This window comes from Mixophyes fleayi, chromosome 2 (genome assembly GCF_038048845.1).
Source record: "Mixophyes fleayi isolate aMixFle1 chromosome 2, aMixFle1.hap1, whole genome shotgun sequence".
Lineage (NCBI taxonomy): Eukaryota > Metazoa > Chordata > Amphibia > Anura > Limnodynastidae > Mixophyes > Mixophyes fleayi.
In genome coordinates, this window is record NC_134403.1 from 371465480 (window position 1) to 371480763 (window position 15284).

The following is a 15284-nucleotide window of genomic DNA, read 5'->3' on the forward strand; positions in this document are numbered from 1 at the left end:
TCTAGCAGGAAACGTCTGTGGATGTTACAATATGTTATAGTGACCTGAGCTGTGATTATCACTGACCTCAGACTATTCTCATCTTCCTCCTCACTTCTGTTCTGTGGACAGTTTGCTACATAGTAACATTGTTCGCAATGCATTGTTGTTTTTTTTTACCTTACTTAGTTCTAAGGTGACTCACAGTTGATTGCAGTCCAATAGATTTGTGATTTTGTTTCCATTTTACAATTTGCCCATATCTTCTCTCCCCACTACTCTATTTCATCCAGTAATGCACAAATTCCAAAGCCAATTGTTACTGTACTCGTGTCTGTACCCACAAAGGGACTCCAAATACCCAGCATAAAAATACTCAGGGAATACATTGTCATCTCAGCTGGTGAATTTTTTTTTTTTTTACAATGCCCAAATCCTACTTTTTCTGCTCTTGAGATGACGGGCCTGATTCATTAAAGAGCGTAAATGGCGATATGTGCCATATTTTGCGTAAACGTGCCCTGTGCATGCCAAGAACCCAGCACCAGTAACATAAGAATGTCTAATTCATCTTTGAGCGCATTTGAACCTTACGACAGATTACAATTTCAGGGGTAACAAGGAGGAGAATGGATATATGGGCATATCACTTACAGCAACCGCAGGTCTAGGCTAAGTGCCGAGTGATATTGATGACGGTCGCATATGCCTTGTCACGGCCTGAATGCCAGAACGGTATAATGGACAGGATCCTGCCGGAATCTAGAGATAACACCCTAGTAAGGCGCGGAGTCTAACGAGGAGACGGAATTCACCAGGGACCAGCCGCAAGGCGGTTTGGGCTTAGCTGCGTCTTCCTCGCAGGTCGCGGCCCTTACTAGGAATAACATCTTAGAGGAACAGGCCAGGAGAGTCAGCAATGGCAAACGATAGTAAGGTGTCAGCTCTGTAGACGACTGGTTACCACTGGAGCGGCGATAGAAACACTAGGATGTGTCTGCTCAGCAGTCAGCAGATTTCCACAGGAACAAAGGAGAAGCGATTGTTAGTAGAGTGTCAGCTCTGCAGACAACTGGTTACAGCCGGAATGGCGGCAGGAACACTTAGGAGGTGTTTGTTCAGAACTCAGCAGATTTCTACAGGAACAGAGAAGAAGCGCTTGTAGTAGAGTGTCAGCTCTGCAGACAAACAGGGATAAAAGCCACATTAGCATGAAGATAGCAACACAAATAACTTTGGAGCCAGAATTCCAGCCAATGGGAGTGAGGTCGAGAAAATTGACAGAACGGGTCTGCGCATGCGCCCAGTCCAGAGCGAGCGGACGGCAGGAGCAAGTAAACACGTGTATGGTCCGATCACCAGGCGTCTGACATGCAGCTAGAACCTGTCTTTGCAATCAGGAGCAACTGTAAAATTTATTTTATATACATTAAGAACATCATGATGTGTTGCATGGGAAAAAATATGTTTTTTAATGTTTTGTCGTTAATGATTATATTATTAACAGGTGACGATCATGGAATATTTATTTTTTCTGTGCATTCTGCTGGGACTTTAAACTGCCCATAAACAATCGTCCTATCCTGCAGTGTATTGTGTCTGTCCAAGCAGAGCGGACCTAGACCCGTATTCCGCAAGAGTAGAATCTTCAGGTCCGCTTGTAGTTGAATACAGACGTGCGCATGCCTGAGTTACGTGCTTTTTTAGAAAAACGCAGTTTACGTTTGTTTCGTGAGCCTTAATGAATCGGGCCCGTTAACAGCAGACAAAATAGGATCAGGACATTGTACAAAATACACCAGTTAAGATAAAAATATATTCCCTTGGTACTTGACACTGGTCATTCCCCTTAAATGTATAGTTTTGGTAAGATACAATATCAAGCATATTGCACTGACTGTCATTTACATTATGGAGAATAACAATTTGCAGATAATAAAAAGTACCCACAACAAATTTTTTAAAATATCAAGTTTTGTATCTCTTTGGCATGAAGCTAATAATGGTTTTCCAAGGACGCTCTTCTATAATTCATAACAGACAAGTGAGAAGTAAGAGAGGTGTGAGGATTTATGTTATGAATATTCCATATATATTCTGCTCAATACATCATATGCAATGTGCCTGTAGTTGCCATGGTAATTACATGACAGTGCAAACAGTAGATTATTAATAAAATGAACAACTCAGTATGTCTTTTTGCAGGTAACTAGAGTGATTTATGTTATAACCAAACACCTAATTTTTACAGAGGATTGCAGCTTTAATTGTGGTTCTATAAATATGAGTCAGACACATGAAATGATAGACCAGATAACCCATGTTGACAGTTCACATGATAATAAAACTTGTGTAATAGTATCATCCCCTTCATCAAATAGTAGCACAGAGCTTTCTTTATTTATACATAACTTTTAAGTGCCAGTAACTATTTGCAGCAGTATGGGGAAGCGCACGATGAGACAGTAATACTGAAATTCAATAGACACCCTTAGAGGGATGATGAGAATTAACATTAACTCTCTTCCTAAGACAACGGTGGTCAGATCAGGATTACAATTTACCACCAAGTGATAAGCTTACATATGAGACACACAAAAAGGGGAAATGTACTCAGACCAACACTACATTAATAACTACATTGTAGAAGAAACGAAGCAATGCTCGTGCCAGTGGTACTGAAGCAAAGGAAAGTAGTGCTGATTCATCCTCATCCAACAACTTAGGATTTCTTACTCACTGTCCTGTAAAAACTTAATCTGTTCTGATCTATTACCAAATTATCTCTGTGTGATTTGCTAACTAGTACATGACTGCTCGTTGTATAATTAGGTATGAACATAGTTTTATTTACAACAAAGATTTGACATTGCTGTGTTGCTTAAAAATTCAATTGCACTGGGAGTTTCGCTTGTGATTTGTGAGTGGTTCATCCTCAGTTGGACTTTACAACAAACGTGGTCAAACACGACATTCAAACATCTTATCTGTTCAAAGAGCCTGGAACCACAGCCAAATCTTCCAATGTTGCGAAAGTTTGCAAATTTCTTGCATTCTTCTAACCTTTACATACGTTCAACAAACTAGTTTGACAACTGATTTCAAAATGGTTTGATCGTCTCTAGTACTCTAGCACCAGAATGGGTGCTACAACATTACAGCAGGTTGGGAACCACAGCTGTGGAATAAGAGCGTTCCTTCACCCTTTGGAACAGAAGTAGGCAACATATTGCTATCAAGTTGTAGTGGAACTATAATTCCCAGCATCCTCTGGCAGGCAATGACTGGAAGGGATACTTGGCTTTGAACACAACAGCTGAAGAGCCACGTGTTGCCATCCTCTGCTGCAAAACATCCAATGGGAAAATTATTTATCAAAGATTAAGATTTATTTGCGATAAAGAAAATATATTTAATATCTAAACTTGCAAAATGATCTCACAGTTGCTTGTATTTCTGCTTCTTGTGACTGGTGCTCATTATTAATCATTATTAGAGGCATCTATGCTTTCACTTAGATAGTTAATAGAATATGATGTAATTTCTTCATCCTCTTTCCGAGCTCACAAATCCAATTAGTTCCTTGTGATAAGCAGACTTTACAAGCGCTCCCGCAGAGCGTCTTGGTGGTAGGTTAGCCAGAGCCAGGGATTAGCATCAGACAAGTGACGAGGGAATCTAGTGTACGGTGACTGTCATTGCAGCAGAGTTTATAAATAGGATTTAAGGTAGATCACTGGAGGGAGATTTCATGCGAGTCTGGGGAGAAAGTGAAGTTTAGATGTCTATACATTACAAGGAGCAGAAAGTGAATCAATAAGAAGACAGGTAAACAATTCCATATTTATGTATATATATATATATATATATATATATATATATATATATATATATATATATATATATATATATATTACACAGCATTTTATATGCTAATGTATATTGGCTTTACTTGCACTTTAAGATATAATAAGCTAGCTTGTATGAAAGCAAACAGATTATTTATGTACCTTATCCCTATAAATAAAATACATTTTCCCTGTGAACCTGTTTTTAAACGTTCTGAGTTGTCACTTTCTCTGAGGGATGTTCACAGTCAGTGTAATACAGGACAAAGCCTTCGTGACACATGCTGCGTCAGACTAAAAAGGCCAATCACCCAGGTCCTTGATGGGGTGATTCAGGAAATCCCCCACTATAGTTCCCTTGTAATATTTAATTGATAGACTAACATAAATATGTGTTATACCCATAGATTGCAAGCTTGCGAGCAGGGCCTTCTCACCTCTTTGTCTGTTTTACCCAGTTTGTTTATTAGTTTACTATGTTTGTCCCCAATTGTAAAGCCCTACGGAATATGTTGGCGCTATATAAATAAATGATGATGATGATGATGATAATATGTTTTCGATTATATCAATGAGAAGCATTGATTACACAATAGCAATAGTGGTGAATATCACACAGCACATCCCAGAAATAAATACATTCAATGTATACAGAAATCAACATGTGATCTATATAACGTAACTTATATCACTCCCTAAATCACTCATTTATCACTAGTCAACCCTAAACTTGCACATGATAAATTTGATTTTTAAGTTACTAATAATTATTCGTTAAAAACCGTTACTACTATTATAACATGTATGAAATCACTGGTCTTATGCTATAAAATATATATATTCTTACAATATACTTACAGAATTCATACATATAGATCACCCTTGAATGGCCGTCAGTGCACATATAGACAGTTGAAGTATTTAAATGTTATCGAGCTGAGGTGTCCAGTATAATCTGTGTATTGAATCTCCTTGGGCAATTTTTACAATTTAATCACACTGACATATATGTCTGGAATTAATTAAAAAAAACCTACAGTAAATGAATAGAGTGTCTAATCCATCACCAAAGAAATTATAAAGCATATAATTTAAACCTCACTTTATTTCTTTAAAATTACAAAATGTTGTTGCTGAATCATAACATATAACGTTTCATAAAGGATGGATGACATAAAAGTCTGGACACCTATATTTATGTGTTCATTCTCTTACTACAACGAGTGAGGGAAAAGTTTGTTATATTTAACTGTCTCTGCTTAAAGTAAAATCTGTGATTATCGCTAAATCCAGTTATTTTTTTAGAGAACGGAAAACTACTGTAGTTCAGCTATATGAACATCTGTAGGCAAATTACACACATTGTTTAATACTGGATTGTGGGTTGATACACTTATCTCTTACAACTGACATATTCCCGGCACACAGATTCTCATCCTTGTGGTCTGTAGCTTATCCTCTTTTCATATCAATCACTATCCTCTTAGTTTGTCACATTACTCTTATTTCATATGATTTATTGCTAAATTCTCCTCAATGTTCCTCTTCCTCACCTCTCACATGTCCTCCCCCTTCTCTCTTGTTCTCCTCCACTCAACTGTCTCACCCGCTTATGCTCCTTGTCCACCGGCCCTTATCTTTTTCTTCATTTCTAACCACACTCCTTTCCGCTCTTTATCTCAACACATTTCTCATGCAGACTACATTCTAATCTCAACACTGTTTTTCTATAATAGTGTTAACATTATTTAAACAGTTTCAGTAACACTAGTAACATAAATAAACATTATCATTAACACCGGTTAAATATAAAAACTACCAACTAGACATAAAGCATAAACACTGCAGTATACAATAGTTCTATATAGCAAACTCTATAAGTATCAATCAGAACAAAAACTGACGCAACCACTGTGGACTTTTGTTGGACTTTAGTAATTCCTAATTACTGGCTGTTGCTCCATATATATTGGACATATGTAGCATGTTATAGATTTGTGGAAACATATCAAGCAGATTTCCACTGGCTGAGCAATATATTGGATGTCAACCATTCCTTTAACTGTTTTCCCGGACCCCTGCTGGAACTGTCCGTCTCTACAATCACCTGACTTATTTCACTTCCACAGTCTTGCAGCAACTGTTGCCATACCTGATTCTGGTAGTCCTCGTTACAGGGTGTGGAGCAGGCAACAGATGGATGTTTAGTTTTAGGGCAGCACAGATCAGGTGGTAATGACATTACCAGTGTCATATCATGGACAGTGTTGTCTTATTTGTCCTTTTGAAAGACTTGGAAATTCATCAATAAAGCTTTCCCAAACTTAAAAAAAAATACAAATTTTTGTTAGTGTTTCCTTGCTTCTAGTCAAGCCATTAAAATGCATGAGCTATGTTGCTTTGAAGAGATTGAATATAGCTGTATCATATATTCACACAAATCCCCTCTCCCCCATTTTGGTGGGAGTAGATGCTGCCTCCCAAGGTGCGCACCGCTGGAGGAGAAGTAGGGACTGTGCCTAGCCTTGTACATGTACTAGACGGTTCTCCAACCCTGTACAACTCTCTCCTACCTGTTGTTGTAGTTTGACCACTGACAGAGTGGAGAGAGAGGGTAGACAGAAGGGGGGGTGCAGGGACTCACATGCTGAGGGGAAGACAAAAGGAAGGGAAGGAGGGAGAGACAGAGATTCACAGGTTGAGGGGAAGACAGAAGTGAGGGAGTTAGAGACACTAATATGATGAGGTGGAGAGAAAGATTCTTAAAGGGAGACAGATGATGAAGCTCACATGTTGAGAATTACTATCCGAGATAGCTGGAGTACAGGCAGAAACTGGTGGGTTGTCCAGAGGGCGGAGCAGCCTCTGCTGAGAGCAGAATAATCTTGTAGCAACTTGCTGGACTAGCTGGTGGGCTGCTTAAGCGAGAGGAGCTCCTTTCATCCTAGGCATCGTTAACACATAGTCCAATGAATTTTTCTAGTCTACGTTAGTCAAATGTTTAATCTAGTGATAGGCAACCTAATACACTTAAAAAGGGCCGCACATTACTTTTAATCTCAGTAATCTCATATTGCATGATTTTTTTTCTACAGACACATTTGCATAATTACCCTGATAGAATAAATCACTAAGATGAGCTGCATAATTATATGTAGACCCCCCTTTTCCTTTGTCTGTTATATTTTATTTTAATTAAGCTAATATGAGGGCTCTTATTATGCCAAATGAATCTTCAAATTGTGGAATTGATTAGTTGTCTTTAGATATCTTTACTAGTTAATGTTATTGCTAGGACATGAGATAGATAGAAAAGGTCAAGAAAAATTGTCAACTTAATTGGTTTTGCCAATCCCAGCTGCCACAACTGAAGATATTGACAACTTTTAAGTTCATTTATTACTTTATCTATTGTTATTTTCAAATTATATTTATATCAACTATGTTTTTTTGAAGGTAATTATTACCAACTTACTCAATGAAGTGTTTTGTCCATTGAATATAGTATATATAGCATATATGATATTTACTGAAACATTTTGACAAAAGAAAATCCCTATACATGTAAGAAAAAAATATGAATTTCAGTTAAGTACTGTAACAAAAAAAATAAAAAAAATGTTATTCCCAACATAGATGACACTTTCAAAAAATGAAAATGATGTGGCCTCCTGAGCTAGCTGCCAGTTTGGCACAAACATCTAGCAGCAAAAGGGTTCATCCCATAGATTGTAAGCTTGCGAGCAGGGTTCTCCTACCTTTCTCTCTGTATGTATTAGCCAGTATTGTTTTATTGATGTTTGATCCCAATTTGTAAAGCGCTACAGAATTTGCTGGCGCTATATAAATAAATGATGTTGATGATGATGATGATCTGTGACTGGCACAAACAGGGTCTTAAAATGTGCAGAGTAAGGTTGTGTTTTACAGAGTGAGGTTATGTTTTAGAGTGAGGTTATGTTTTACAGAATGAGGTTATGTTTTACAGAGTGAGATTATGTTTTACAGAATGAGGTCATGTTTTACAGAATGAGGTTATGTTTTACAGAGTGAGATTATGTTTTACAGAGTGAGGTTATGTTTTACAGAAATATATAGTTATGTTAAATGCAGAGCCCTCACCGCCTTTGTTTCATAACGGAACTGTGGAATAACTTTGAGTATATAAACATTCAAAGCATGATTTTAATGCCTTTGAATGAGACTGCTACACTTGTCATCATAACGTTTGACAATCAAGGAGGCAATGACTGTCTAAAGAGATGTTTTTCCAGTATATTAACAGAATCAATTAGATCTGCATTCATTAAGGTATGTTAAATTAGGAAAATCAATATTAAATTACCTAGCAGATGGATGGTAATTGCTTAACTTCAGGTTAAAACTGTGCTAACTGGCATAATTACATGCCAAGCTCACTGTAATACAACTTCCCACCGTTATATTATTGCCTGTTTTAGGGTGATTTGATGAAACCTCAGAGGGTTAAAGATTGGAAGGTTGTAATAATATATTGGTTTAGCATTTTATAAACAAACAATTCTGAGTTTAATTTGTAGAATTACTTATTTAATATCGGGCAGATTTAATAAGAAGTCATTGTCGTGGAAATGAGATAGGGAACAATTTTTTTATTTTTTTTCTGAGGTTTGTGCTGCAAACACTGGGATGTGTTATGCAGCCGGGGTTACATAGGTGTCATGTTCTTCTCTCAGTTGTATTAGTTTGGTTTAATTGGACATGAACAGTCCTCTCTAAGAAATCACCCAGCCCAGCACTTTTTTAAATGTAATTGTGTCATGTTCCAAATGGGAAATAGATACAAGAGAAGTGTGTGCAAATGCTGCAGACATAGGGACAACAGGTCCCTACTGTAATATGGTGCACATTAGCAGATGACTGGGCTGTGTAGGGCAGTTATAGGAGGACAGAGCAGAATTTATTAGATACACTCTATTTGGGAGTGTATCTAACAAACTATAGCATCTGGGGGCACTTTAAAAAACAGCTAAAAGTTCTTCTATGGTAATATCATGGTATAAAAACTCCTTATCTAACAAAAAATGTAAGCTAAAATTTACGGCATTAAAAGCATCTGTTAGACATGGCATAACAATATTACTATTGTTGGTAGGAATTAAAATCTGAATTTAAAGCACCATCAATAGAAGATTTGCATTCAACATTTAAAATAAGTGCTACTTTTTTCACTACTTTATCATAAAACTAACAGGAACATTGATCACCTTATAGACTCGGAGAGTTTATCATCCACACATTAATCAAGGAAACCTGTTTGAGAGTTATAGTAGTCACATTTCAACTCAGTGCAGAGTCCGTCATGTCTGAGTCACAGTTTTCTGAAACCCTGAGACCACTGGTCAGAGTTAAAGTACCAGAAGGATATTTATATAGTTGTTTAACAGGATATATTGTTGACCATCGAATCTGGAATTGTGAATGACGGTCTTCATATGGTGGTGGAGATTCATGCAGCACCCCTGAGTGACCCTGGAACCACAAGATGTCATCACACTTGTCTTGGAGAGCACCGGATAGGTCTTCATGAGCCATACACAGATATTTGACCTCATGACCTCACCTTGACACGAATAGCGCTGAGCAGCCAGCTCCTGCCCTCTGCATAAGGAAAGTATGTTGAAACACTGGACCCCAGTATAAGAACAGGAAGGTGATGGTCTATCAGTACTTCTTATTTATCCTAGGATTTGTCCTTGCCCAAAAGCAGCATCGCGTTATCTGTATTAATGAGCAGATGTACGGGAACCTGTGTTCATGTCGTTATAGACCACTAAAGTCTGCACTAGCTACAGATCAGCTGGGCGTTAATGGCAGCTTAACACACTTGGCATTAAAAGCCATGAAACAATTTAAATGAATTCTCAATTAAATATGTATATTAATAGTCCACTTATCCAAGAGGTATTTAATAAAACATTGTATAGTCCCGTTAGTTATCCCAACCTTCACAAAATATTTCTGCAAGTAAACACCGAGTAACAAACCTCACACAGTTTCAAATCGAGTTATATATTACGTTTAGGGAGACTGCATGCATATTGCGCAATAACCCATCTGCTTATAATTCCTACATATTTTATTCAGTACGATAGAACATTGCCTTTCCTTAATTAATATCGCCATGAGCATTACACAACCCATCAGGGCTACGGGTCAGTAGAAGACGACTCGCCGTCTCCCCGTGCGACGTGTTTTATACAGTTCCACAAACCGCAGGACGTCCGCGCACAGATATGATTTTGCTTTGCAACACTGACTTCTCTCCACAGGACATCAGTCCTTGCATTAAATGTTCTTGTAATTCCTCCGTTATTTGGCTGTGATTACGACTGCAGTGTCAATGTGGCTTATTCTCTGAAAACAACATAGCAAACATGGTGCAAATATGACGCAAGAGGCTACTTTATCTGTAAGTTATTTCCTAATCAAAATACACTATTTTAAAGTCAGTATAAGTCGTGTAAGTTAAAATGTCAAGGACCTATACATTTAAAAAATATATATTTTATGATAAAAAGATGTGACTGATTATGAATTAAAAAGATTAAACTTTCTTTCTGTATGTAAATCATTTTAAGGTTATTCTTATACTGTAGAATTTGACATCCGTGATAGAGATTTTATCTCATGACAACAATGAGTAAGAACTTTAAGAAGAGTCACTATTATGCACATTTTTTGATTGTGATGTAATTCTTACTGTAGGAAATCTTTGGTTTTACATTAACTTTTTACATCGTTTTTATAAGTACACTCCAAATTCTGGAATTAGATGAAATCCTGATTTCTTTTTAAAAAAAAATATATGTCAACTTGAGAGCTATTTGGGCATTTGTCTTTTGAAATTTGGACCCTGATGCATTGTATCTTCAGTTCATTTTGGCATCAATTTCTTTATATTCCATGAGATTTTGGCTCTGACCTTTGTAGTGAGACATTAGACTCTTTTCAAAATCTGATTTATAATTGGAATTTAAGGTTGGGATTAAGGATTGAAGTCTAGGGGGAGGAAATGGGGATAAAGATGGTAGCTAGAGATTGGGTCTAAACTCTGGGATTAAATTGGATTTGTAGCTGGGGTACTCCTAATATTGAGAGTCTTTAACTACTGTTATGGGTTGGGACCAGGAGCGGGCTGGGCCCTTGGGCAGGGGGGCATTTGACCCCTGGGCTAGACAAAAAAAAGAATATTTTGGGCCGGTACAGGAACTGACTCATCTCTATTACTTGGTGGGCGGCCCCTCCTCCGGGATCAGCCACCAGCCATCATTGGCTGTGGATCTTATACCCATCCCCCATTCTTCCCTTTCCCTATGTGTGGCCTCCGATTAGTGAGAGACCCAGTGTCACATGGGATGCTTGCCATGTGACAGGTGCCGTCCCATGTGTGCAGAGAAGCAAGACCACACAGCACGGAGTGAGTGGAGGGGGGTATGTTAATATAATGTGTGTTTGAGGGGGGAGTATGTTAATATAATATGTGTGTAAGGGAGGGGGACAGGTGGAGGGGCCTGTCCTGACCTCCTAGTCTCTCTGGGCCCCTTACAGCTGTACCGCCTGTAGCCTGACTGGCAGACTACTTGAGATGACCGCATCTCTCGCCGCTTCCCCAGCTGGAGCCATCAACAAGCATCTAGGAAAAGAGAGTTGGAGCTGCCCCATCTAAAATGCTGAATAACAGCTGTCCCCACAGTGGAGATTGAATCAGGAGACTGAAATGAACAGAGCTGCGGTCCTAATCAGCCCTAAGTAACAGTGCAGAGGAAGAGAGGACAAGGACAGATAAAAGAAGAGAGTAGGAGATGTGGGAATATTATGAGAAAGAGTTATTGTGTTGAAGATAAGATGAGACACTGGAAGTGAGAGGTACACAGAACAGAGGAACTAGGATAAGAAAAGGGAAATAATAAAGATATATCACAGAGGAAAGTGACAACATTGTTGGGCAGCAAATAGGACAAACAAGGGGATCAGCAGATATATGTAAGCTGTGAGCATACGATGAGAAAGACGGAGAGATGGGATTTAAGGTGACAGAAGAACGAGAGTAGTGAACAGATAAAGGGTGAGATGAAGACCGGCCTTGAGTCAAAGATGAAAGTGGCTATTGGCTGAAAAAGCACAATTAGGGATATATTAGGGCACTATTATAACCATCATATTAAACAAGGAGAGAGAAATAGAATAGAGCAACTAAGAGTTTACTGAAAACAGCAGCTGGGACTTCCCCTGTCCACTTCAGTACCACGGAGAGCCACACAAATGTCTGAACCAGGAAACATCCAACCATTCGCTTCCAGGAGGACTGGACTTTCAGGGCTCAGACTCCGATAGATATTCCAAAACTCATAGCCAGGTGAATTGGGACATCTTACTTATATTCTGCATTAAAAACAAGAAAATCCCAACGTTGCCATTTATTTACAGCACCCAGTAAGAGGGACACTTTCCATCTATGGTCTTGTTAAAAGCCGGATTCCTATAGATAAACACCAGCCTAGACAGCGACAAAGTTTTAGCATTGATTTATAGAGAACTAAAAGGACAACAGCTGAATGGCTTTTTGGCTAATTAAGGTCCTATACTTACCCAGACTAATTACCCCACCATTCCCACACCTACTCATCTCCTAGTCCCCTTATTTTTATCAAGACTAGAGTTGAAAAAGAAGGCACTCCGAGTCCAATAAATTCACATATATTTAAAACGGCCTTTAGACACATTACATTCACATGGCCTATAAATGGAAAAATATTAAGATAAAAATGATAGACAAGTGATAAAGATAGAGATTCAATGCTAATAAATTATTATTAATCAGACCCTTGATGTCTGGGAAATTGAGGTCTGAATAGATTCAACTGTTGAACTGTGTTATATACCTGTCCACCAGTATACTGATATCCACATTTATAGATCGTATTGTATACTTGTATCAATAAATATGACACATCATTCAGACTTGTGTCTTTATTAGCTTTATCCTGCCATGCATACACTTTATGTCCTCCTTTGTACACAGTTATACTTTGTACACACTGGAGTCAGGAGACAAAACAATTAGTTTGTTCACTCTTAATCTTGAGACAAGAGACATATTTTCATTTTTGTATTAACAGTTCTATGTCTCTTATTGTATAAATAGTTGTGCAGACCCACTCTCTTATATAGTGAGGACCTCATTTAGAGTCAGACGCAATGTGCGTCTAAGACGTGTAGGAGTGGGAGTGTGCCGCAGCTTTGTAGGGTATTATGAGTAGCATGCAACTCCAGTTGCATCACACTCGTAATACCCTACCAAGCTGCAAGCAGTTCCTGCGGCTGGCTAACTGCTTGCACCACCTAATTCCTGATGCACAGTTTTAGCCCTTTTTTGACGTGTGTTGCGTCTGCGCCTTACTACGTCTAGGATTTACTTACGGGGTCACAGCTTCACAATTCCGCCCTTTCACTGGTAGTAAGCTGCAAGCTGTCGCAAGTGTAAATGGCGTCCAAGATGCAGGCGGATATGGTGCTTGCTGCACATGTGCGATAGTGTTTTTTTGGTGAATGCGCCTAAAACGGACTTTGCGTCCGACTCTAAATGAGGCCCTGAATATTTTTCAGCTTTATTACATTCTCCCAGACATATTCCCATATATTTATTCAATTTTAAGAAATTATTCCTGACATACTTTAATCTATTTATTGTCTGGTTAGAATGTTGACAATATCCACTAATTTGCAGGATGGCCCATATTATATTGGGAAATTCACATCTATCCATTATAGGAAGATACAGTATTTATTACACCCGGTACAGGGAGAAAGTAAAACATTTTTTAGTATTACAGACTACTGACCTTATAAAATATCTCAATGATTAACAATCATTGTTCTCTTAATGGTTCACAAATGAACAGGAAATATTTATCCACCAGGGTTTAAATAATTATAGAAAATATTCTGTCCTCAAAAGAGATTTGCAGCGATTATTTTTTTTACCTAATAAAGATAATATGCTCTGATAGATATACAGTATGGTCTATAGTCATCACCGTATCTGTCATGATCTGTTAGTTCAGATTACAGTGAAAACCAAGTGCCCCTTATATAGATGAATGCTGCTTACGCTGCAGTGTGGGGCTTTCCTTAAAATAGCAATCAAACAGCTTGTGTCTATTACATTTCACCCCGCCAATATGGCAGATACTGGGAACGGACACACGGTACAGTAATAGTAAATATAATTCTTGTACCCTCGTTACTATTGTCCTTAATTGAGCTATTATAACCATCATCATCAGTTATTTATATAGCGCCACTGATTCCACAGCGCTGTACAGAGAACTAACTCACATCAGTCCCTGCCCCATTGGAGCTTACAGTCTAAATTCCTTAACACACACAGACAGACAGACAGAGAGAGACTAGGGTCAATTTTGATAGCAGCCAATTAACCTACCATTATGTTTTTGGAGTGTGGGAGGAAACTGAAGCACCCGGAGGAAACCCACGCAAACACGGGGAGAACATACAAATTCCACACAGATAAGGCCATGGTTGGGAATCGATCTCATGACCCCAGTGCTGTGAGGCAGAAGTGCTAACCACTGAGCCACCGTGCTGCCCAGAACCAGTGTACTATTTCCCCGAGTTTCCTATACTATGGCACTGGTAACAGATAGGTGATACTATCTTTGACAGCGATAAATAGATATTCAGCGCTCTTAATCTTAATCCTCGCTGGTGTTATCCCTGCTCGAATTATTAAACTGTCTGCCCCAATCATATATCTTTGTGGCACTCACAAGTAAATGTCAATTTCTTATGGGAGATACATGGCATACGGCCGCTGCCGGGATTGTGATGTCACTAACGACGTACTACTCAGTCCCCTTTTTAAAATATTACCCTTTAAAAGAGTGAATTTCTTGGGGTCTTGTCTTGGATGGGGTCCCTCACCTCTCACTCCTCACAGCAGGCTTTTATGTCTACTAAATAAACGGTCCCTAAAAATATGTGGCTAATGAGCCCCAACTAAGGGAAATTCTCGGTAACCATATTTTGGTGCCTAATTTCATTAAGTGACTCTTAAATACAGTAGATACATTGGACAGCTGTCACGAACCCAACCATCAAAGCCCTGCAATTGTGGTCTAACTCAGCAAGTTCATTAAAATAATGGGGATCCTTTTACTAGCACAGGAAATGGTTTTAGTGCATCCTGGACAATTACAAAATGGAAAGTCTTGATCAATAGAAGATAATATAATATTACCAGTCCCGAGTAATCTGTATAATGTAATGTTAATCCGGAGTGAATGCTAATTACTAAAGTATAATACTGCATCTGATTTTCTGGGATCTGAAAATGGGTTAAGGAACTGAATTGATGAAGTTCTACCGCTTAGAGATGTGCTAGGGATACTGTTT